This window comes from Bidens hawaiensis, unplaced genomic scaffold (genome assembly GCF_021521415.1).
Source record: "Bidens hawaiensis isolate Kalapana, Puna unplaced genomic scaffold, B.hawaiensis_p1.1 tig00064081_1, whole genome shotgun sequence".
Taxonomy (NCBI): Eukaryota; Viridiplantae; Streptophyta; class Magnoliopsida; order Asterales; family Asteraceae; genus Bidens; species Bidens hawaiensis.
This window is the reverse complement of record NW_027501469.1, coordinates 26,010-36,196: the sequence shown is the minus strand read 5'-3', so window position 1 is coordinate 36,196 and position 10,187 is coordinate 26,010. Positions and strand designations below refer to the sequence as shown.

Genomic DNA, 10,187 nt, shown 5'->3' with positions numbered 1-10,187 from the left:
GTTATGTAATTTTCATAATTTTCATATAAATTGTAACAATATATGATCATTTTGTTGATTATAATTCACTTAATGATTAAAATTTAAAATTTCCATCAATTACCCGTGTAATACACGGGGCTCAAACTAGTATATTATAGATATTTCAAGAATCAAACTACTAGACATCTTAAACACGTGCCGTTCAAAAAAATGCATAATAAACATGTATGAATTGGATTATTTGTTCTTTTACAAGTTACAATCACAGGGCCATTTATATAAAAATGTTTTTTTCCCACTCCAATCATAGGAAAAATAGGATGCGACTAGTGTATATTAGGGATATATAGGAAAAATAGGATGCGGAACCGAACCAAAAATTGACAAACTAACCTAATAAAACGTACTCAATTGACAAAAACCGTTTGGTTAGTTATGGTTTCAATTTGGCTAATAACTGAACCGAACTATGCATACCCTTACCGAAAACGTAGTCATAAACTAGACAAGTGTGTACGTGAATTGACTTGAACGTCACATATTAAGGAAAACATTTTTTTTTCATACTTGAATGATAAAATTTATAAAAAAATACAACATAAAAAGTTAGTTAAACTTACATTCAAACTACACACATTTTCTGTAACTAAGTAGTATGTTTTAATTCAACCTAAACTAACTAGTTTAACTATAGCTAGCTAACCTAAACCTAAACGGCTAAACCTATCAATTTGCTATTATGTTTATACATTTCATATTCATATTGGGGAAAATTCTCGAAACAAATATTTATGAAAACAACTTTCAAGTTTTTAGTATCATTTGTAAAAAAATTCAAATATAGGTATTATAAACTAGTCGTGACGAGTATATTATGATAACACATGAGTAGTTTGTAAAGCCAATTAAAACATGTTAGCCTCTTAAGTCTTAATCATTCAGACTCAAGATTACTTCTTAACCATTAAGATATAGCCTCTTAATAACCAATAAGAGGCTACCAAACAGCCGCTAAAAGAACATTCATATGATAATCAGTTAAAACATTATGTTGTAGTCTATGATTGATTGATTTTAGTGTCTTGTTTTTCTAATGTTCTTCATTTGGAGCTTTAAAGCATTCTCATCCTACCGTTATCTTTTAACAAAAAAATTACACTAAAACTCTTTACATTTTCTCTCTTAATTTAAATTAAATAATATTTTTTATACCTTTATTATTATTATCTTTTCTCTTTCCTCACTCATAAACACTTTCTAAAATTTTTTAAAAATTATAGATGATGAACAGTTTTGATGACTAATGTGCTTGGAATTAGAGATGTTAAAACAACCGGTTGGGACCGGTTCTATGCAAACTGAACCGAACTGGTTTGACAGTTTAAATTGGTTTCACCCAAACCGGTTCCCAAATCGACCGAAACCGTCGGTTCCCCTTCTAATCTACCAAACCGGTCTTAAAACCGGTTTTAAACCAAACCGAACTAAGCTGAACATGTCGACCTTTCTTGCTCCTAAACTGGTTTCTAAACCGAACCGGTGGGGGGTCAAACTGGTTTTGACCAGATTTTGACCAAACTGGTTCGGTTTGGGAATAAAAACCGGTTTTGTACACCTCTACTTGGAAGTTGGGTTTAAAGAGTTTGTGTGGCTAACCCTTTTTTTAATTTTCCCCATGAAAGGAAAGATGGGTCTGATTTTCTATATTGAGTTGTTAGAGAATGTTTTCGGTGCGTATCAATCTCGTTCTCTTTTATCGTTTTGGTTCGAACTTCGTCTCCCTTAATATAGGGTTTCATAGTTTTGTTTAGATTATGTTGGTGTTTCTCTATATTTCTAGAACGAAGTATTGTATCATATTGCCACAATCATGATTTGAGTTTTATATGTTATTTGTTTGAGTTATTTATTGTGTATTCGTGGATCTTGTCTCCTTCTGTAAACATTTTTGATTTGGAATAATAATAATAATAATAATAATAATAATAATAATAATAATAATAATAATAATAATAATAATAATAATAATAAAATTGAGATTCTGTATTTGTGACACACTGAGCTTAACATTTGATTTGTGCGCATCATTGCAATAATACATGCATTTTGAACTTAGTTTAGTTACTTTTATTTCTTTATTTGTTGTTCACTGTTTTCTATTTGTTTCTAACATGTTAATATTACCTATAAAGACTAAACAAGTGATTGAGCACGCCTCATATAAATATAAATTACTGACATGATCATTAGACATTAAACATATTTATAGTGCATATATTTGTATTTAGTGTGGAAAGGAATTGAGATAAATAGAGAGCAGATGAACATAATCTTAGAAGCTGAAAATGAAAACCCTTTTGATGTTGCTACTCATCCCTCTCCTTATTAGCGTTACCCGCTCGGTGGAAACTTCCCTCCATGATCAGCAATCCGCCACAACAACCACCATTTACAACCCAAAGCGTCCCTTCTTCGGCTCACTTCTGTCACAGCCATCAGAACTGGATGAGGTTGATCCAAGATACGGTGTAGCAAAAAGACAAGTCCCTACTGGACCGAATCCGATTCACAACTGAATTAACATGACTTAAAAATGTCTTTTCCATATTTACATTGTAATAATATTGTTAATTCCAGTTATTTTTATCAAGTAATAGTATTGCAATTCAAAAGAGGGTAGCGGTGTAGCTTGTTGTCTGCTTAACTTATGTTTCGATGCAATCACTACTTTTCAGTTTACTATCATAACTATGATTTGAATTAACATGAGTGACTCTAATATTATATGTTTGATAGTGCGGTGCCGGCTTAATCTACTTCAATCTTTTGCCCCTTAATTTTCTAAGTAACAATGTCTGTGCTTCGTTACGGTCAGTTGTAACATGTTGGTTTTAGAGGATCCCACATTTTTTTAATCTTAGTTTATATGCGAAATTTTAGAATGATATAAGGTTGTTCATTAGTATGACACAAATTCATAAATTCATATCAAAAGTGAAAATAATGAAGTTCATACGTAAAACACAAATGAGGTAATTAATGTGTCTAATGTAACAGTCTATTTACGTGTAGTAATGTTGTAGAAGATGTTTTTATTCAGAAGGCAAACATAATTCTATTAATAAAGTGAAGAAGATGGTAGTAACATTCTATTTGTTTAGAAATAGGAGTGATGATAACATGAACAAAGTCTTGGAGTGATGACAACGGAATAATTCCAGTTTCATACTTGATGTAAAACAAAGTCGCTTACCTTTAAAATTTTTGAATGACCAAATCTCACACTTTCTAAAATACTTTTAGATCTACACACATACACTCTTAGACTATAACATTCAAATCACTTAAGGGAAACACCTATAACAAATTTTATATACATCTTTTACAAATTAGTTTTTTATATAACTTTATCATTTAAGAAAATACAGATATAAAAACTAAAAATCAGATACTTATCAAGAATTATTGCAAAAGATTTGATCATCTTATCACATAGATTGACAAGGGGAGGGGGATAAGTAGTTCAAATCATTTTATCCATATGGCATGTTCTCACCAGCCGGAGCATGTGGGTTAACTCCCTCCCTTAGAAATCGCGGATCTAACTACGTAGGTAGTGGCTTGTTAAGGAAATTCACCACCGGCCCAGGTTCGTCGATTTCTATATTACGTAAGACAAAGAAAATGCCAAACAAATGTTTTTGCTAGTAAGATTCAGATAAACATGTATGTTATTGATATAGGTGGTAATTACTTGTTGATTGTTATGAAAACCGAGAAATTATTTGATTATCAACAATAAACATATCTCAATTGCTAAGTTAGTAGTGTAAAGGCAACGCCCTTATGGGTGACAAGTAGAAGCAAAACGATGGGCATGAGGAGGGAGAATTGATGCAATTTTAATTGTGTAATATCTTTGTTTTTTCTTTTTAATTCTGTTGTATTGTTTCCTTCTCGTTGTCCAGGCTTTTAGCTTCTTGCTTGGAGTGTTCCGTTTTTGTTTTTAAAAATTTGGCATTTCAGAGAAAAAAAAACAAAGAAAGGATAACTGATAGAACCCGGAAATTGTAAGATGAGATTGATAGGTTAATCCAATTCGAGAAGGATTAGGTCTCCGATTAGCCAATTTGAGATGACAATTCTCCAAATACAAGGTTAATAAACCCTAATATTTTTATATCATAAACATGGATATCCATAAACTAAAGCAAGAACATATAAATAGATCTAATTGGGATAATAAATGCAACATTTATTTCCCTAAACTTTTCCTCTTCATATTCCCACTTAATTAACTGTCTTGACCCACCCATGTTGGAATCGGGTATGTATCAATAACCGTGTTTGCACTTTTTGTGTAATTGAGCAACCATTATATCATTACTCATTAGGTATCACCTAATATCATACACGTTTTATACTAACAAAACCTTTTAAAAACATTGTCATTCCTGGTCACATAACCAAACACGTCTCACATGTTTTAAAACTATTCATAAATGTTGAAGAGATTCATTATGAGTAGAGGTGCACAAACCGGATATTTTTAGAAATCAGAACCAGGTAAGGAGCCAGTTCCGGGTATGATCAACAAAAATTAAAAACGGGGTACGGGTATAAACCGGTTTCGGGTATTTGACCGGTTCCACTGGGATTTTTCCAAGTTTCGGGTAGGGTTGGGTTTTAACACTGTATCGGGTCCGGGTCAGTTCCAGGGAGTAACCCAAACCCGGTTCGTACCCGCGGGTAGAGTAGGGTTGGGTCAGGTCCGGAACCGATTGTTTTGTGCACCTCTAATTATGAGTGATTAAAAAAATAAAGAAAATAGAGCAGAATCTATATCATTCTTGGCCAGAAGAGTACGTTCAACACAAGTAGCAATAATGATGTAATACCAAGTAGTCAAGAAATTTCAAACAGTTTTAACAAAATATCCGACAGAAGTATCTATAACATTAGAATCAGGTATCATTTTCATTTCTTGATTTTCTTCAAGAAATCCAAGAAAGTCTTGCCACCCATAAACGGCTGTAAAACTTCTGGTATCGCAACACCTTTTTCAGTTTGGTAGTTTTCCAGAATGCAACAAAGGGTTCTCTCGGTTGCTGTGAGAGTCGAGTTCAACAGATGGCAGTACTGCTTCACCGGATCATTGCCCTGCACATCAAAAAACAAAATAAATAATAATAGTAACAATGTATCATGTATTTATAAAACATGAAGATAATAATAATGAAAGAAAACAAACCTTTTGTCCAAATCGAATTTCCAACTTCCTTGACTGATAATCCGTACAATTCGAACACGAAACAAGTTCTCTGTAAGTTTTGGATGCAGGAAACCATGCTTCCAAATCGTACTTCTTCGCTGCAGCATCGTTTAAAGCACCCGACACTATGGACACTACTTGATAAGGCAATTTCAACTGTCACGTATAAAATTCATCAAAGTTAAAACCAAATTATAATAAAAAAGCACAGACTATTATATACTTAAAAGACACATACCATCTGATAAAACTCCTCATGCATTTCCCAAGAATCATTGCCAGTAGGTTTGGTTAAGCAAAACTGTTCAACCTTTTCAAATTGATAAACACGGAAAATTCCAAGAGTGTCTCTACCGTGTGAACCAGCCTCCTTACGAAAGCAAGACGAGTATCCAGCATATCTGATAAACTTTCCAACATTACACAACCAAAAAGAAAACATATGCATTTATATATGTGTGTGTGCAAAAGCATTTAGACCTTAATGGTAGTTCATTTGGATGAATCTAGTCATCAATATGATAAGCACAAAGTGGTTGTTCAGCAGTTGCAATCAGATACTTGTCATCTCCCTCGCCTGTTACCTTTAAAATAAAAAAACTCACTTTATGTTAAGTCAGTTACAAATTGTATCAAGAACAGTTTCATGACTGCGAGTTTCATCTTGACTTGTATAAATTATACTATTGTAACAAGGTTGTATAAGTGTAAGTGCGAGCTTCCTTTTGATTTGTATAAATTATACGATTGTACCAAATTTGTATAAGTGTATGACTATAATATTTTTTAAATAGTAAGTTACCTTGTAAAGTTCTTCATCAAATTGAGCTAATTGAGCACACTTTCCCATAATATCTTTCCTCATAAAGAACGGTGTCTGCAGTGCCGTGTATTTCCTTTTTTCCAAAAAATCAAGACTGAAATTTATAAGAGCTTGGTTTAAGCGTACACCGTCTCCTTTTAAATAATATCATCTGCCACCAGCAACATTAGCACCTGAATTTCATATATTGAGATGATCAACTGCATAACTTTTTTACAAGTTGGAGGAATATAGCTAACTCAATGAAGAAAGATTACAAGTTGGAGAAAGCTCATAAATTTGCAGAATAAGAAAATTAGCATCTATGTCGCATATGGTAAGAGTTGCAACTTTGCCCCATGTGGGTAAAACTTTATAACTAAATGGTCAAAGTCAAATATACCATGAGATCATTTAAAAATACTTGCAACTTCTTGTACCTCTTAACTTAAAATGACTGGTTTAGGTCTAGGATCTTAATATCTAAGGTTTTTAATTGTATCCAATAAATAAATTATTTAAAGAATTCCAGAAAAAAATGAAAATAATTGTTGACGAGTCAAGCCTAAACCTAAACCTTTTTTACCTTAATTAAAAAAAATCTTCATTAGAACCGAAACCTAACTGACCCGTAACTCAACAACTGACAAGCCAGTTGTGGAATCTCTACTATAAACGGATAAGCATAGCCTGCAAACAAACTGAACAAACATGCACAGAGCATGTTTATGTTTGTACATTTATCTTTAACGTAACACGAACACTAACACTCAATAGAACTAACTTTTTGCTCATGCTTGCTCAATAAGAAAATGAACATGTTCGTGTTCGTTCATGTTTGTTAAAATTCTAAGCAAACGATTCACTAACAACATAATTGAACAAGCCAACAAACATAAACATACATAAATGAACACAAACGTACAAGTCTAATCATTAAAAAGCTAACATAAATAACAATAATCCTATGTATATACACACACGATTATAAATTTGACATTTTCTATTAATATCTAGGCTAACATAAATAAACGAACACATATGAACGATCGTCTCAAACGTAAATAAACGAACACATATGACGAACGTTCACAAACGTAAATAAACAACACATGAACGAAACATTTCATGTAGTTCATTTAATTAAATGAACAATAGCTTTTGTGCATGTAAACAAACTTCCAACCGAATAGTACACTGAACATTCGGTTCGTTTACAAGCCTGACTAAACATATGCCAAAATTCCAAACATCAAAATATAAACAATAAACCACAAGAATACGATATATAGTCAAATCATTGTAATACCTTTCTTCAGATCCGCAATTCCAAGAAGTTCAACAAGCTCAACATGATTTTTTAGTTTCGGTTCTTCTCTTCTCTCTCCCCAAGTCCGAACAACAGCATTGTTCGCCTGTATTATACAAGGGTAATATTGTAATACAACCACCATGTAGAAAATGCATAAAAGATAAAAGATAACTGCTACAAACATAACATTTATTAAACGAAAGTATTAAAAAAATAAATGTTAACCTCGTCATTGCTAACAGGAACAGAATCATGAACAAGATTCCCAACTGTCTCCAATTTAGAATAAAATGCTATTTTGGCCTCTTGAACCTCCTCTTGTTTCCTTGCAGTTGAGTCCTTATTCTCCTGTGTGCTTTGAATTAGGGAGCTTGCATCTTCTCCAGACTTGAAAACAATAAATTTCACAACTTAGCTTTTGTTTTTGGAATCAAAACATTACATTACTTTAAGATCACAAAGCTAATCATTTTGTTTTAAAACATGAAAATAGCAAAGGACTTACAATCTTAAGTTTAGCGACTTCTTTGTTAATCTTGTTAAAGTCTTTTTTCAACTGATCCAGCTCAAATTGACCTATATATATATATAATAACAAAACAATAATGATAATAATAATAATAATAATAAGCGAAAAAAGTATTAAGAAATAGAAAAACAGACGTTGTCGCCAGTCTTTGTCAAGCTGAATAACCTCATCGACAAGTTCGACACTTGCACCGCGACGGCGTTGAGACTCACGAATAATTTCAGGGTTTCCACCCTTTTCCTCCCTAAATAGATTAAGGTCCAACATGATGATGCTTTCTGAAAACATCAACAAGTATTATTATTATTATTAAATCAATAACAGCAATGTGTATGAAATGACCAAGTCAACAATTAGTATGTCAGGTCAAACAACTGAAATTGAAATAACACTAGTATTATCAATCTAAACAAATAGCAAACAAACCCTTAATATACGAATAATAAATCAACCCAGCAAGAATTGTTGTCTGTGAACTTCAAATCCACAAAAAAAAACTTACAAATATTCATTCGGTGGAGACAGGAACGACGGCGGCGATGATGCAGAATCCACGCTAGGGTTCTAATTATAATGTTCTCCTCGTGGGGTTTTGCAACTAAACATATAAAATTAAATTAAATACATTATAAAAAGCACGTAGGGCATGGTTGGGATTCCTTATTTACATCTTCATATATATATATATATATCCTTATTTATACGAGGAGTTTTTCATAAGTTATAAAATCCTAACTTATGAAAACTCATTTTTTCTTTCTTTAAAGTGTTTAATAAGTTAAATTACTCAAACACTATTTTAACTAATAAAAGTGAATAAGTTATCAAAACACCCCCGTAGTATTATAGTATGTACCGGTATCACTTGTATCATTTTATTTTATTTTTTGGATATGGCAATGAAAAATTTGAACTAGATTCTCGAGGTTGTTGGTTTGAATCCCGAGTTCACTTCATCGTGTGTTACGACAAATAGTTATGCTCTTGTGCTGGCACAACGACTGTCAAGTGGCAGCCGACAGTAGGGTTTCCTAGAGGAACGTTGAAGTCAGCGTGGGACCGTTAAGACAACATAGTCTGGCCATTAAGGGCAGCAGTGCTCTCTAAATTTGCGAAGTGCGATGGCCTAACATACAATAAAATAATTGTTTCAAACAAAAAAAAATAAATCAAGTGTGTTATAAGTTATGAAAAAAAGCCCTCGTATAACTCATATAACGGGGACGGGTTAAAAAATGTTGAGAAGCAACGTGAGCGTCACACATAAGAAAAAATAAAAAGGCTGAGGAGCAATGTGATGATAACACGTCAGCTTTTTTTTTATTTGTTTTATACATAGTATAGATAGATCTCTAAGGTCACAACGTATTTTCTAACTTTTTATAACAAAAAACCATCAACTCAATCAAAGTGTATAAATATTTTTATTCTAGTGGATGATTAAATCGTGAACATAGCTTTTAGTTGACCAAACAGGAATAAAGAGAGAATGTATCCATCAACTCAATCAAAGTTTATAAATCTTTTTATTCTGGTGGATGATTAAATCGTGAACATAGTTTTTAGTTGACCAAACAGGAATAAAGAGAGAATGTATGAAAGTTAAGTTTATAAAAATTGACGATGAACATCCCAAAACAATGTTCAAAATCAGAAGTCAAAACCAATGTGGAATGCCTTAACTATGGAAACTTTGTCTTTGACGGCATATATGAAATTAGTCAACTATTCATAACTTTTCTAAAATAATCATATGATACTATGATAGTGCTTTTTTATATGTTACAATAACTATTTCTATAAATAGTCAATACGATTGTGTTTACATTAATCATTAAAAGATTATCTATTAGAAACGACAGAGTACCCATATGGGTATGGTACATAGCTCCCAAACCACATGACAACATCACCGCCACCTTATGTGGATATGGTTCATGGCTTCATTTCATGGCAAATTTTTGCTACATAAACTTGGTTCATTGTTGACTATTGAAGAATTAAAATGAGTTAATAAAGTTCTTGGGTACTTGTGGGGTATGTCTTGCTAGTAATTTAATGGTTTATGGATAATTAAGGGTAGAAATTATGTGGTAATACAGGATTGATCGGTACATGTAGTACCCATAAGTGTCTCTTCCCTCTTAAGGCAATTAACTGAGACGTGCATAGAGAATAATCCATTTTGACTGTTTAGAGATATACGAGAGTAGTTACCAGAATTACGAACATAGTGATATCATTATTTACTTTCTCACGATTAATAATTTGTTAAAGATTATATTTGATA

The 10,187-nt window shown here is 32.4% G+C and overlaps 1 pseudogene across 1 annotated transcript; it reads right to left on the bottom strand.

Annotated features, from left to right (window-relative positions):
* Positions 1 to 4,848: 4,848 nt before the first annotated feature.
* On the bottom strand, positions 4,849 to 8,518 carry LOC143604170 (serine--tRNA ligase-like; annotated as a pseudogene). The gene is made up of 10 exons (XR_013148236.1): positions 8,400 to 8,518; positions 8,032 to 8,175; positions 7,874 to 7,944; positions 7,594 to 7,755; positions 7,366 to 7,471; positions 6,057 to 6,250; positions 5,735 to 5,838; positions 5,493 to 5,655; positions 5,234 to 5,410; positions 4,849 to 5,142 (listed from the first exon to the last, which is right to left on the bottom strand). The product of XR_013148236.1 is annotated as a serine--tRNA ligase-like (transcript).
* Positions 8,519 to 10,187: the final 1,669 nt, after the last annotated feature.